This window comes from Epinephelus fuscoguttatus, linkage group LG4 (assembly GCF_011397635.1).
Source record: "Epinephelus fuscoguttatus linkage group LG4, E.fuscoguttatus.final_Chr_v1".
Lineage (NCBI taxonomy): Eukaryota > Metazoa > Chordata > Actinopteri > Perciformes > Serranidae > Epinephelus > Epinephelus fuscoguttatus.
The window spans coordinates 26,593,524-26,608,398 of NC_064755.1; positions in this window are offsets into that span (position 1 = coordinate 26,593,524).

Consider the following 14,875-nt stretch of genomic DNA (forward strand, 5'->3'; position numbering starts at 1 on the left):
GTCGAACAAACAATGACTCCATCACAATGTAAAAATCAGAACATCCCGTGATTCTTGGATACACACTCACCGGCTACTTTATTAGGTACACCTGGTCAATTGCTCCTTAACACAAATAACTAATCAGCCAATCACGTGGTGGCAACTCAATGCATTTTGGCATGTAGACATGGTCAAGACGACCTGCTGAAGTTCAAACTGAGCATCAGAATGTGGAAGAAAGGTGATTTAAGTGACTTTGAACATGGCATGGTTGTTGGTGCCAGACAGGCTGGTCTGCTGATCTGTTGGGATCCTCACACACAACCATCTCTAGGGTTTACAGAGGATGGCCCCAAAAAGAAAAAATATCCAATGAGCAGCAGTTCTCTGGGTGAAAATGCCTTGTTGATGCCGGAGGTCAGAGGAGAATGGCCAGACTGGTTCAAGATGACAGAAAGGCAACAGTAACTCAAATAACCACTGGTTACAACCAAGGTCTGCAGAAGACCATCTCTGAACCAACAACACGTCCAACCTTGAAGCAGATGGGCTACAGCAGCAGAAGACCACACCAGGTGCCACTCCTGTCAGCTAACAACAGGAAACTGAGGCTACAATTCACACGGGCTCACCAAAACCGGACAATAGAAGATTGAAAAAATTGCCTGGTCTGATGAGTGTCGGTGTCTGCTGGGACATTCAGATGGTAGGGTCAGAATTTGGTGTAAACAACATGAAAGCATGGATCCATCCTGCCTTGTATCAACGGTTCAGGCTGGTGGTGTAATGGTGTGGGGGATATTTTCTTGGCACACTTTGGGCCCCTTAGTACCAACTGAGCATGGTTTAAACACCACAGCCTACCTGAGTATTGTTGCTGACCGTGTCCATCCCTTTATGACCACAGTGCACCCATCTTCTGATGGCTACTTCCAGCAGGATAATGCGCCATGTCACAAAGCTCAAATCATCTCAAACTGGTTTCTTGAACATGACAATGAGTTCACTGTACTCCAATGGCCTCCACAGTCACCAGACCTCAATCCAATAGAGCACCTTTGGGATGTGGTGGAGCGGGAGATTCGCATCATGGATGTGCAGCAACTGTGTGATGCTATCATGTCAATATGGACTATAATCTCTGAGGAATGTTTCCAGCACCTTGTTGAATCTATGCCACCAAGAATTAGGGCAGTTCTTATGGCAAAAGGGGTCCAAGCCAGCACCATTAATCCTTTTTTTCCTATCATATTATAAGTTATTCTCTTTATGATTTCAGTGCAAAGGTGTGATTATGACCATACATTGGGATAGAAGTTTTGAAATCGTATTAGCATCCAGTTGAACCCCTAAGCCATCTTTCAACACATCCCACAAGATAACCACAAATGTGTTGTACAAACAGGCTATTGTACAGCATCATGCACCGAGCCAATGTTCCCGTCAAACCACAATAACACTATAAAAAGTGTACAAATACCAGTGGCCCTTGACAATAAATACATTACTAACTCTCTGAACAGCAATGAGCACTAATTGTGATCATGCACTCCTACTCATTTTTCCTACAGCCACTGGTTGATTATTTAGCCTCACAACAGAAATGTTGTTTGGGCCCAGCTGAGCCTAAAGAGATTGGGGGGGATAATTTGAACTGAACTAAATACATTTTTGGCAGCGACACAATATAGGCCAGTTACACACTGATGGTAAGAAACGAGTCACAATCAACAAGTGGGTCAGTCTGAAATATGTCAGCCTGTTTGTGCCTCGGTACCCAATTAGAGAATTACGTAATGCTCAGCATAAGAACACCAGCCAGTGCTGCATATTAAAGTATGAGGGGCTTAAAGAGGCATTTAGTGTTGCGCTAAAATTAGGTGACTCACAAGAGACACATAACAAAGGAAATGGTCAGAATAAAGCAACAGAGGTTTCAGTGTGGGTCAAGCTCCAGAACCACTGGATCTCACATTTCCCATAATGCAGCCATTAGTGTGGCCCTCCCTGCCTGCTTAACACCCACGTCTTTCAAACTCCATGAACTCAGCTTGTAACCAAGGCTCTTTGTCAAAACATTTGTGGTTTGTGAGCCTAAGACGAGACAACCCTGTTGACATTGTGGGCTGATTTTTCAGACCTTTTTTTTTTTTTTTTTTAACTTTATTGACAAAACAGAACATACGATAAAGGTACAGAGGAAAATATAACATGAGATATCCAATGCAGACATGACAACAAGTAGAAATGACGAAGGTTAAAACAACTATTTCCCCAGACAGAGTAGAACTCCTCTTCATGATGAGTAAAATGACCTTTGTGTGTAAAATTGGTGGCAATAACAAACAGACCGGATCAAGTGGAAGGTAAAGAGACACTTCAGACACTTACAGTAACAATCTGAGCCACTCTGCGTCAGAAATAACCATTTTAATGTACATATAAGGACGATGTTTAATTGCCCAGTGTACTTCCATTGCAGCTCGTTCCCCCAACACTGGAACAATATCAAAAGTTGTTGTTCTCATCAGTCCCTCTGATGAATTTACACAGGGAAATAGAATACAGGTTGAAAAATGGCTGAGTTTTCCTTTAAATTCTTCAGTAGAAACAATGTGGGAAAAACTGCACAAGGTTTCAGTACTTTGATTGACATGACAAAATACATTTTTGTGACATCATCTTTACTTTTTAAGTAAATTAACACGCGCAGACAGCAGGATACATATCATGTAATACATATTATTTATGGTACTGTATTTATGTACTGGTTAGTTAGTTATTTTATTATCATATATGAGATAAACCCATTAGTAAAGACCTTAAAAGATAAAACAACTAACAACACATTCAGTAGAGGCCTGCTGGTGCTCCAGTACTGCAAGACATGCATGTAACATGACTAAGATTCTTTTATCAGTGTCCACAAAGAGTGAGCTCAGTTCAGTGGAGTTATGCCCATATTTCTCACAGATATCCTGTGTACAAGGGCACACAAGTATATGTTCTTCATTTTGTATGCCAGTCTTACAGCAACACACACGTTGTTCTGGTGGTGTATGTCTCCTCCTCCCCATTTCCACTCGCAATCTGTGAGAGGACAACTGGAACCGTATTCTCAGATGGTCTTCAGTGTAGGGTGTATTGCTTGTACACATTTTTCCTCCTACCTATGGTGCTGTTTATCAATCTAGATTGTTCTGGTGTGAGTTGCCGAGTGTTGGAGATATCGGCCGCAGAGATCTAGAGATCGTAGAGATGTCTGTGGATTGTCTTGAGCAACCATGATTCTGGAAAGAGACATTGCTGCTGAGTTTTTCAAGTGTTTGTGGCGCTTTATGCGCCACAAGTCCAGTGCCGCATAGTTCCATTATGTTGGAGAGAGGGCAGACATCTCTATAGCTGATATCTCCAACCAAACAAGTCACACCAAACAATCTAAACTAATAAATAGCTCTACAGGTATGAGGAAACATATTGTATGTATTTTTATTTTAAGGTGAACTGTCTCTTAAGAAGCCTTTTGAATGTATATGCGTGGTAACTTCTACCTCTAACTGATGTTATTCAGAGGAGAAATCTTCATCATATAGCTGTCAACAGTCACACTGCTGACTTGATGCATCTCGACTCCTTATTAGAGGATAAACATACAGTGACTCTCCACTCCTACTGTACGGTAGTTTGTTTCTGTCCAGTGACAACCTGTGAGTTACTGGCATAAGATGAGATGAAAGAAAACATCCAAAGCATGCTCGGGTTACTCGTCTGTATATGGAGTCTCTCTCCAGGCTGGTGACTGTAAATATTTCAGCCATGTCTCACTGAAACATGACCTGAGTCCTCTGTAGCTTTGTCATTGATAGAGAGTGAAACGACATGCCTTCCAGTCAGCCGTTACAGTTGGGTCTGAAGCATCTCATGTAACACAGCCACAGCTGGTATGATGGGATCAGATCTGTGGTTGACCAGCGACGGGGCTATGGGATCATGGGATTCCAGCAGACTTACAGATGGGATGATCTGATGGATGGGTCGTTCACACAGACAAATAAGGAGCACTGTCAGAAATCGTATGCTGCATGTGTAACACAAAACCGTGTCCTTCCTCAAAAGAGATGCAGATGTCTTTGAGGCAGTTCATGAGTCACTGATGTGTCCGGAGGCCAGAGTGTGATATGTGATGTCATTTGCATGCAGCAGGCAGATTCCAGTGACTCCCTTCATTTAGACTGTTACTGTAAATTACCTGGTGATAGGCTAAATTTGAAGTGCGAGGCAGCATGCTAACTCAACATCATATCATAGGCATTTAACATTAAAAGGCACACTCATAACCACAATGGTGCCTTTTCTTGGAAAACATAAACATAATTTCTTTGATGGCAGTGCTGGACCTCTGCTGAAATATGTATAATCCCGCCCTGCTGAGACTTTGAGATCATTGCACTGGATAGTGACACGTAACCTTGTTTTCAAGGATTGAACTTTGGTCAGAGAGGCAGCGTTCCAGTCATATTTTCTTGCACAATGGTGCCACCTAGTGGACAAACAAAGACATCTGGAGAAGGATCAACAGCAGATGTATAGATTATTTTTTGTTACAAGAAAATAATGCAGCTACAAAAACATAATGTGAAAAATAAAGCCATGCAAAAAAACCCTATGTATGATCATTAAAAATTCATAGAACAAGAGTGGTTTATATTTTTGGTACGACCACAAGTGTTCTTTTTTCAATATTGGGAGAAAAATATATAAAACAGAGGGTTTGGGTGTCCTCTGCCAGTAAACTTTGAGCATCACACAGTTAATTTCCTGCACTCAGCTGAATTTCTATGCACCAATTAGTGCCTTTTTTGCACCAATTTATGGTGTAAATGTCTTAAACTTTGTCAGAATTGAAGAGGAGAATAAAAGCGCATGCTCTGAATACTGACGGGGACGTGTCCCTTGCATTCCCCTTAAAATCTCTGCTTGTGTGTGAACAAATATAAGAATAAATTCTCATTAACAAAGCATGTAGACATAAGAAATAGACAAAAATGAAACTCACGTGGGTATATCAAGAAATAAATTGTAGGCATTCAATATACATTTACAGTAGAAATACAGGTCATGTCTTGTTCACATTATGTAAAAAACAAAATACAAGTTAATATAAATCTCTCCTGAGAATGTAGATTAAATCAGCAGCTGTACGTGCAAAAAAAGGTGAAGGTTAACTCTCTAATGATGCATTTTGTTCTGAATGGACTTGTTATATATTTACAGCAATCAACCATTTGTCACCTGCATATCATGTGAATTGTTTACTTATTATATTCAGAATTATACATCTGATATTACAGCTATCTGTGTGCACAGTGACAACATGCCCTCTGAGTGTGTCTTATTTCCAGCGATGCTGTGAGCTCAGTGAACACAGCCATCAGAAGATCTGACGGTGGAGGCTGTGTAACTCTGGAAACGGACCTGAGGGCATTAATCATGAATGCCAGCCTCTCACTTTATCTGTGTGATCATTAGGCCATACTTTAGCATGACGATCACTCTCTGGAAATGAGCTCCAGGAGGCTGCCTTCCATTATTCATACCTACAAGAGCAGAGTCTGCCCCCTATTCTTGGAAATGAGCCTTAATGAAGGGTGGCCATATTTAGGCTCTGTGCTCTTGATATGTCACTAAGTGGCATGTCTATGTTGTGTTAGTGGTCTCAACTCCCTCCATGATTCATACTTTGCAACCTGCTTCACCCATGAGACCGTTGAGAGGTGGCAGGTGTTGCTCATTAGGGTGCAGAGGTTCTTGTGCGCTCCTTTTAGGAAAAGCTCTACTTTTGATTACTTGGCCATTTCGTCAAAGTTGGGTTTTACTGCTGTAAAAGCAACTGATCTGTTAGAGCGTCAGAGTGGGCCAATGATTCATGTAGCAGATAGCTATCACCTCAGCCCTATGTATTTTGAAAGCAGTCTTATTATTCTTAAACAGGGCACTCTGGTATTTTACAACCTATTTTCCCATGTTTTTGAGTCTAAATGAGGCGTGGGAGCAACAATTTTTTAAACTGGTCCAGTATTGAGAGAAAGCGCTGCAGCCGGCAGCTGCAAAACAAGCTGCAATGTAACCACTTACGGCAGGTGTGCAACGTCAATGTTTGTCCATTAAAAGTGCCTGTTTTCGACAAACACAGGTTCAGATTTTTATTATGAGTATCTTACAACACTATGAAATGGATCCTACAGAGAAATGAAGCATTATTACGAAGCTTTCCCTTGTTCCGGTCTGTTTGTGTCCAAGTCTAACTAAAGCACTTTTAAAGGTGCTATATAAATAACTAAAGTCTTGTTCTGAAATCTTGCAGACTTTTCCACACTGTTGAAATCAGCTAAATATTCAAGTCACCTCTTGTGAGATTTGAAAGCGAGGCATCTCGTTAGCAAGACTCGGTCACAATAACAAAAAGACCATTTTTCTCTGTAGGGTCCTTTCCCTAAGGTTATAAGACACACATGATAACAATCTGACCCCGTTGGTGGCAAATACAAGCATTTATAATTGGATGTAAATTGACGGAGCACACCTCCCAGGAGTGGTTGCAATGTGGCCTGTTTGACGGCTGCTGGCTGCAGCACTTCCTCTCAATACTGGACCAGTTTCAGAAATTATTATACCTATGAGTCACATACCCTGCATTTATTTGCTGTCAGAATAATTGGAAAAATGAGTTCTCAACCGGGTAAATTCGTGTGAATGCTCCCTCAAGTCTAAACAAGTCGGAGAGAGTGGGCGAAGTTTTGGTTCATGAGTTACTGAGCTGACATCATGTATGCAGAGACATGGCAGATGAAAGCAAATGTTCTGTTGATGGTAATACACTTTTTATTAAATCACATACTGCATGTCAGGTTTTGGCTTACATAGTATTAGGTTGTAACTGTAATTGCTGTCCATTTAGAGTGACCTAAATTTGTTAGAAAACTTGTGTATTAACATTATAGTCAGGAGAAGCAATATTTTAGTAGTTTTAGGGGATGTACTGGTGCACAACAAGTCTGAGACAAAATCACTTTGTAGTATAAATCTTCAAACTGTTATCATGTTGTTTCCACATCCCTTATGAAGCTCATGAAGACATCAAAGTCGTTAGAACGACATACCAACTCAGGAAATGGGACCATCTGTGGAGCGTGTGAATGCAGCATTAGACAAAAAAACATGGGAAAATGGGGTTCAGGGTTCAAAAACACCAGAGTTCCTCTTTAATTAATATGGATGGAGTGTTTTACATGATCCATTTTAATAAATCCATTTCACTGTTTTGAATTCAGAATCTTTTTATGGCCGTATTCAAGCATCTTGTCATGAAAGAGCTATTTGTCTGACTGAAATGTTTGTTGGGAATGTTAAATATCCCCACTAGAATAAAGCTTTACTGTCCACTTTCCCTCCCATCACATGTGCAGGTGCATGTTTTGGAAACTATCCAGGTCCATATAGAGTACATATACCCAGAGGGATGTGAGAATTCCCAAATGCACTGGGTATAAATGCTTTCTGTTCTTTTAAAGTCTAACTTTGCTTCTTCAAGGAAGATCAAAAGCCCACAAGAGTTCTGCTCCTGTGCTACAAGAGTAAATACAGGTAATTAGCTGGCAATATGTGGATGGCTGGGGTGTGAGCTTTTGATGATGCCTCGCACACATAATTGGTCTCTGAGGCACTGATGGTCCACAGCTTGAAAAACCGCATACAAATTAACCTGTGACATACGGAGCTTGTGTAAGAGAGTCTGAGGTGATGTTCAGTCTGACAGCATGTCGAGTACAAACTGAATTGAATCATTAATTTTCAAAAGTCCAAGTCACCCTATTGTTGCGTATCTATCATTTGTGAATTCATTCATACGCTGAGATTAAATGTTTAATTATCTCATTAGTGTCTTTCATCATTTCTGCTCTGAGCGTGCTCTGTGAAACGTTTATCATCCCTTTAATAGTCTCCTCAACAACCGATCATGTATGATTTAGCTTTTACATCATGTTCACACCTTCCACTAGTCGTTCACGTCACTTTCATGTGTACGTACCATTTACTGTTGGCTGTTTGAATTATCTGAAACCTGGCACCTGAAAAAATATTCAAAATCAATGCTGCTGGTAAAACCCACGCAGAATGGAAATGGCGCTCTTTGAACATTGTTCTTCCTCCTAAAAGGGCTGAGGATAACCTATTGGAGACGGCAAAATCAATTTCACTATGCTGAATTGCAGAGAGGCCACTGCCGTCTGTATCAGTGATCAATGTGCTTGGTGGTCGCTTGGCTCCAGAGACCAGAATATTCCCACTGCAATATCTGTAAGACACAACAGCCTTTCTTATATTGGTTTATCCACATCAATATACAGTGGAATTAAACTATAAATAATAAATTATAACAATTTGTTTTGTAAGATATCTCATAAAAATCGCTTTGTTTCTGCAGTGAACCAAAGCTAAGACAATGACTGACCGGACCTCCCCCGTGTTTCTGTAAGCTCCTCAGTATTTTTGACTGAACTCCCCCGTGGAAAGCAGCTATAGATTGCTGTGGCTGTTTTATGATCTGTGTAACGCGCTCTTGTAATAATTGAACAGGGGATATTTTGGGTTCACAGGTCTCTTAATTAAAGGTGCTCAATCCTCTGACAGATGAGGCCATTATCTCTGTAGGGTGTGAATGAGCCTGCTGTACGCTTCATAATAACATAATGAGTCCATTCCTTGCTTCGCGGGGATCGGATCAAAATGTGCAACAGAATGTTCTGAAACGTGCTGTTCTTCCTCGCAGCTCCCACTGCTCTGTCGACCTGTAAATTATCAAGACACTGGTATTTTTTCTCCTCAGCAAAAGAGCAGATGTGATGGCTTTGATTTTCCAAGTGAGTCAACTGGCCTTGATTTCAGGTCCAAAAAACTCATTTGACCATTAAGCTTATAAAACTTGAAGCAATATTTCACCACAAAGATTACTGTTTGTATATCAATTAGTCATGCTGTGTTAAGTCTCATTTATCCAGCTCAGTACTTCCCAAACACATGCAGCTTTACTGAGAAAAAGACCTAATGCCAATGGAGTCATGGCAATTAGTTTATTACATATAATGGATGATGGGGATGAAGGTCGAGAGAAATAGGGAAGAGGATTGAGGGATGAGGGCTGAAGGGATGAGGGTTGAGGGATGTGGGATGAAGGGATGAGGATTGAGGGATTTGGGATGAAGGAATGAGGGATGTGGGATGAAGGGTTGAGGGATGTGAAATGAAGGGATGAGGGTTGAGGGATGTGGGATGAAGAGATGAGGGTCGAAGGGATATGGGATGAAGGTTGAGGGATGTGGAATGAAGAGATGAGGGTCGAAAGGATAAGGGTCGAGGGATTTAAGATGAGGGTTGAGGGATGTGGGATGAAGGGATGAAGGTTAAATGGATTTGGGATGAGGGTTGAGGGATGTGGGATGAAGGAATGAGGGTTGAAGGGATTTGGGATGAGGGTTGAGGGATGTGGGATGAAGGGATGAGGGTTGAAGGGATTTGGGATGAGGGTTGAGGGATGTGGGATGAAGAGATGAGGGTCGAGGGATTTAGAATGAGGGTTGAGGGATGTGGGATTTAGGATGAGGGTTGAGGGATGTGGGATGAAGGGATGAAGGTTAAAGGGATTTGGGATGAGGGTTGAGGGATGTGGGATGAAGGGATGTGGGCTGAAGGAATGAGGGTTGAAGGGATTTGGGATGAGGGTTGAGGGATGTGGGATGAAGAGATGAGGGTCGAAGGGATATGGGATGAAGGTTGAGGGATTTAGGATGAGGGTTGAGGGATGTGGGATGAAGGGATGAGGGTTGAGGGATGTGGGATAAAGGGATGAGGGTCGAAGGGATTTGAGTTAGGGTTGAGGGATGAGAGATGAAGGGAAAAGGATTGAGGGACTTGGGAGGAGGATCGAGGAATGTGGGCTGAAGGGATGAGGGTTGATGGATTTGGGATGAGGGTTGAGGGATGTGGGATGAAGGAATGAGGGTTGAAGGGATTTGGGATGAGGGTTGAGGGACTTGGGATGAAGGGTTGAGGGATGTGGGATGAAGGGATGAGGGTCAAGGGATTTGGGATGAGGGTTGAGGGACTTGGGATGAAGGGTTGAGGGATGTGGGACGAAGGGATGAGGGTCAAGGGATTTGGGACTTGGGAGGAGGATCGAGGAATGTGAAATGAAGGGATGAGGGTTGAGGAATTTGGGTAAGGGTTGAGGGATGTGGGATGGAGGGACAGGAATTGAAAGTGGGGGGATGATGGGGGTTGCAGACGGGTGGAGGGAGGAATCCAATGTCGGCTAAAGGGAGGAGGGCGCAAAAGAACCAGGGAAGTTGAGACGGAGTGGGGGAGCCATTTCTTCACCTGCTCTACTATGAATAGAGCCCCCTGGTGATTCCTGTATTCCGAGGAGACTGAGAGAAAAGAGAAAGATAACAGCAAAAAGAAAAACAAAGGGGAGAGAAATGGATAAGGTGTGCTTAAATACTTTTAGTGCGGTAATGGATGAGACTGAGGTGTGGTCCTTGATCCTGAACTTAGATATAAAACTTAATTTTAAGTACAGCTTCAATAGTACAGTTCTGGTAAAAATGTATGTGTCTATAAAGTACTAAGCATACCACTGGATAAATGAGACTTGGATTATACTCCCCAAATCGTGTGAAAGTTTTTAAATATATGTTTCAGTTTAGCTTTGCTGTTGTTAAACTTGGTTCCTATTCAATCAATAAATCAGTATGTGCCCCTTTTTCCATGGAGGCATGTAATCAAGTTAACACAGCGTGACTAACTGATGGATAAATTGTCATTTTGTGGGTGAAGTGTTCCTTTAATGCTCACTCAAGCATCTGACATTTGAGATTTGGGAGATTATAGCAGAGTAATTAATCCTTGTCCACGTCTGACATGCTAGCAGGTTACAATTTGCTAATAGCAAACCAGTTTTGGTCACAGCATATAATTATGTGATATTTTTGTTGACTCCAGTCGTGGCTGCCTTTTGAAAGTGCTCTAGCCTATCTAACTGTTGTATTACAGGAGGATGTATTTGGTGATTTGAATTTTACAGCCTGAGGAAGTTTTCAAACATGCTGCACTTCATCACCTGTGCTCATGTGATTAGACCTTTTCATAGCATGAAGAGTCTTTTTCCTTACCTCATGCTATTGCTACAGTATTTCTCTCTTTCCATGTATTAACTGTTGGGAGCTGACTTCACATCTGCCTCTAGACTTGAGAAATGAATTGCATAGAAACATATAAATAACTGCAGCAAAGTGAAGCACCGCCACCTTGGCTCTGATTCAACGCCACACCGCCTTGTCATTTCACACTCAGCTGGAGCTCAAATCAAGGCCAATTTACAATGAAAGGGTAGAGGGAGAGAATGAAGCTGTATTTATTATTCCTTCCGGCTTTTTGCAACTGGAACCATGGTCCTGTCCTCCTCCCTCCTCCCCTTTTTTTTTCTCTCCCACTCGCTTTTGAATGCTTTCAACAAAAGGCTCCCATCTCTGCTCCTCCAGTAATGATTAGTCTTTGTAGTTTGGCCCACACATAGCCTGGACAAAAAAACTCTGACATCAATCAATTTTGTAAAGCATAACCTCTGTGAACCTGTAAAATGGAAACAATATGAATGCTTGCCCGTGGAAATATCAGCCTATACTGTAGACAGGTAATTCTGGTACCATTATATAGCTAAACACGTAATTGGGCAAATGAACATCTAGTTTGTTATTACTTGTGTATGTGTATTGTGGCACATGCTGGTTTTTCTGTGCACGTGTGAATTTTCTTTTTTAGTTTCACAAACCAGCAGTGATACAGAGCTCTCCTTATTTGGATACCTTTCACAATTAAAGTTCCAGTGTGTTGGGTTAAAGGGAAAATATTGGCAGAAATGTAATATAGTATAATAAGTATGTTTTATTTAGTGTATAATCACCTGAGTATCAGACTTGTGTTTTCATTACCTTGAGTCATTTATACCTACATAGGGAGCAGGTCCTCATCCACGGAGATCGCTATGTTGCACCACTATGTTTCTACAGTAGCTCAGAATGGACAAACCAAACACTGGCTCTGGTTAGGGCCATTTGCATTTTTGCGTTGACCACCGTAGTTGAAGGAAACAGTTGAATTTAAATAATTTAGTTGTTTATTATTTAGGGAAAACGCCCATTAATAACCAAGGAAACTGTAAATGAGCTTACTTACAATGCTAATTTATATGTGTGGTCCCTGCCAGACATTAAAGGCCTCTGACACTATGCCTAATGCCACTATGAGATGGGGTTGGAAATTTTATTGATCCCAGTGGTAGTATCTGACCCAGGACCACCATCCATCCATTTTCTAACTGCTTATCCTCTTGAGGGTCGCGGGGGGCTGGAGCCTATCCCAGCCGACATTGGACGACCTGGACATTGGGTAAACCCTGGACAGGTTGCCAGACCATCGCAGGGCTGACACATAGAGACAGACAACCATTCACACCTGCAGACAATTTAGAGTCACCAATTAACCTATCCCCAATCTGCATGTCTTTGGACTGTGGGAGGAGGAAGCCAGAGTACCTGGAGAAAACCCTGACATGGGGAGAACATGCAAACTCCGCACAGAAGGGCTCCCACACCCGGGATTGAACCAGGAACCTTGCTTGCTTGCTGTGAGGCGACAGTGCTAACCACCACACCACTGTGCCCCCCCCCCCAGGACCACTAATGGCTCATTTATGCTCAATGCATACGGACACAGACGGAGCCTTCTTCCCATACTCATCGTTCATTTCGTCTGTATTTGTGCACATTTTCTGGAAGCTTACGGACACTGACAAGACAGACTACCACCAGAGATCATGGCGGTGTAGTGTAGTTGAAGTGAGATATAACCCCAGGACACGATGAAGACATTTTAAAAATGGTGGAACAGAACGAATCGATGACACAGTGAAAAGACCACCATAATGAATAGCCCCTCTGTGATGAGCAGCATGGGAAAACACAGATTTTATTTACGTGAAACTGCTTTATTCAGTGTCTTTACCGGTTTTAATCACAACATCGGTTTGTTTGGGAGAGGAGGAGACTTCTGAGGATCACGGTGAAAACCTTCTACATATCTGGATCTTAAGTTATCAGAGAAAAAAGGTGAACACACATTAGCAGGTGCTGGGCTAGCAGTCTGTCTGCGACGAGCTGAATAACGTGGGAGACACACTGATTTGTAATGTGAAATTTCTTTATTCAGTGTTTTTAGCGGTTTAAATCACCAGATCTGTTTGTTTTGGAGAGGACGAGACCTCAGAGGATAAAAAAAAAACACTGAAGGAGTTCTACCCAGGAGAAGTTTCAAGCTGGTTGCAATCTGCAATCCTCACCGCTAGCTGCCACTAAATCTCCCTAAATCTTACACATTGCTCCTCTAATAGTAAAAACAAAATATGACAACTATCCACTAAAACACAGTGTTTACAGCGTGTCTTTCACGACCACACATTTCTGTTTTGTAATCACCCCAATCAAGTATCTTAACCTCCCTCTCTGACCACATTTATATTCCTTGCTTTTTGTTTTCTCTGCGATTTCCGAGCACATCACATGCTCACTGTCGGCCTGCCAGCTCCCTGAGAGAACTCTAAGAGAAAGGTGCCTTTTTTTTGTTACTGCAGCTCTTCCTTACATTCATAACAACTTCCCTTTTCTGGGCGAGTGCGAGGCCGATCTGTGCCAGCTGTCTTTGGATATGGATGCTGTCAGGTCGTCTGCGCACGTGAGTCCAGAGTCCATTAGCCTTGCCCTGGGAGATGGAATCTGTGGCGGCAACGCTGAAACAATGCAGCCTGGGTAATCAACCCCTCTACCTCCTGCAAATCAGCCCTTTTAATCTGGAAAAAGAGACACGTGACTATACTGTGTAATTCAGAGAAAGACAAAAAAAGGTAGACCTCTAGCATTTTTAATCTCCTTAACTTTCTGACAGATTGTTTTCCAGGCCTTCTGTTTTCACCCTCTGTGAATACACCATGTTCTTGCTGAAGATAATAAAACGGGTCTGGCATAAGCTGACTGATCCAGTGGTTTCAATAAAATGGTCAAATTCACCAAGGTTGGCTTCAAAAAATAAAAGGCGCTCCAAAGCAGCATTATATTGTGGTTTTTGAGAATGTGTATTTTTCCAAATGAGAGTGAAGAAAAGAAGAAAACCGCTTTCATGACATGCTGTGCGAACCACAGTGCTAATGCATAATGAAGGATAAATCTATAATGGCTCTGTTTGCAGAGCAACAAAGGGACAACTTGTGATGTTTATGTGTTCACCTATAGATGGCAGTAGTCAGTTTAACATTTGGTGACACCGTTTTTCATTTTGAATTCTAGTTGGCAGAAATACTCTATTGCTAGTATAGTTTCTCAGAAGCAAAGCTGCAGCTCCAGGCAGTTTGAGCAGAAAATTGCATCTTGTATCACACACTTAAGAAAGTGCATTTAACTGCCACTAACAGGAAACACAGCACACTTACAATCTTCTCATTTTCTGCAGCAGTCAGCATTGCCCTCCCCCGACACGTGCAAAGGCGTTCCTATGATTATTTTTTTAAATATATTTACTTAAAGTGATGGTTGTGTATCTGTCATTACTTCTATCATTATCGTTCTGAGTTGTCATTGTCAGTGTTGCAGAGACAGGTCACATACATTCGACTCTGCTGCCTGGTTTGCCAACAGGCATGCGAAAGGGCAGGTATGTGAAAATAAACCCACAACAGTTGCGCTTTCTGAGAAATGTGAAGTGATACTGAGCTGGTACGATTGACTGC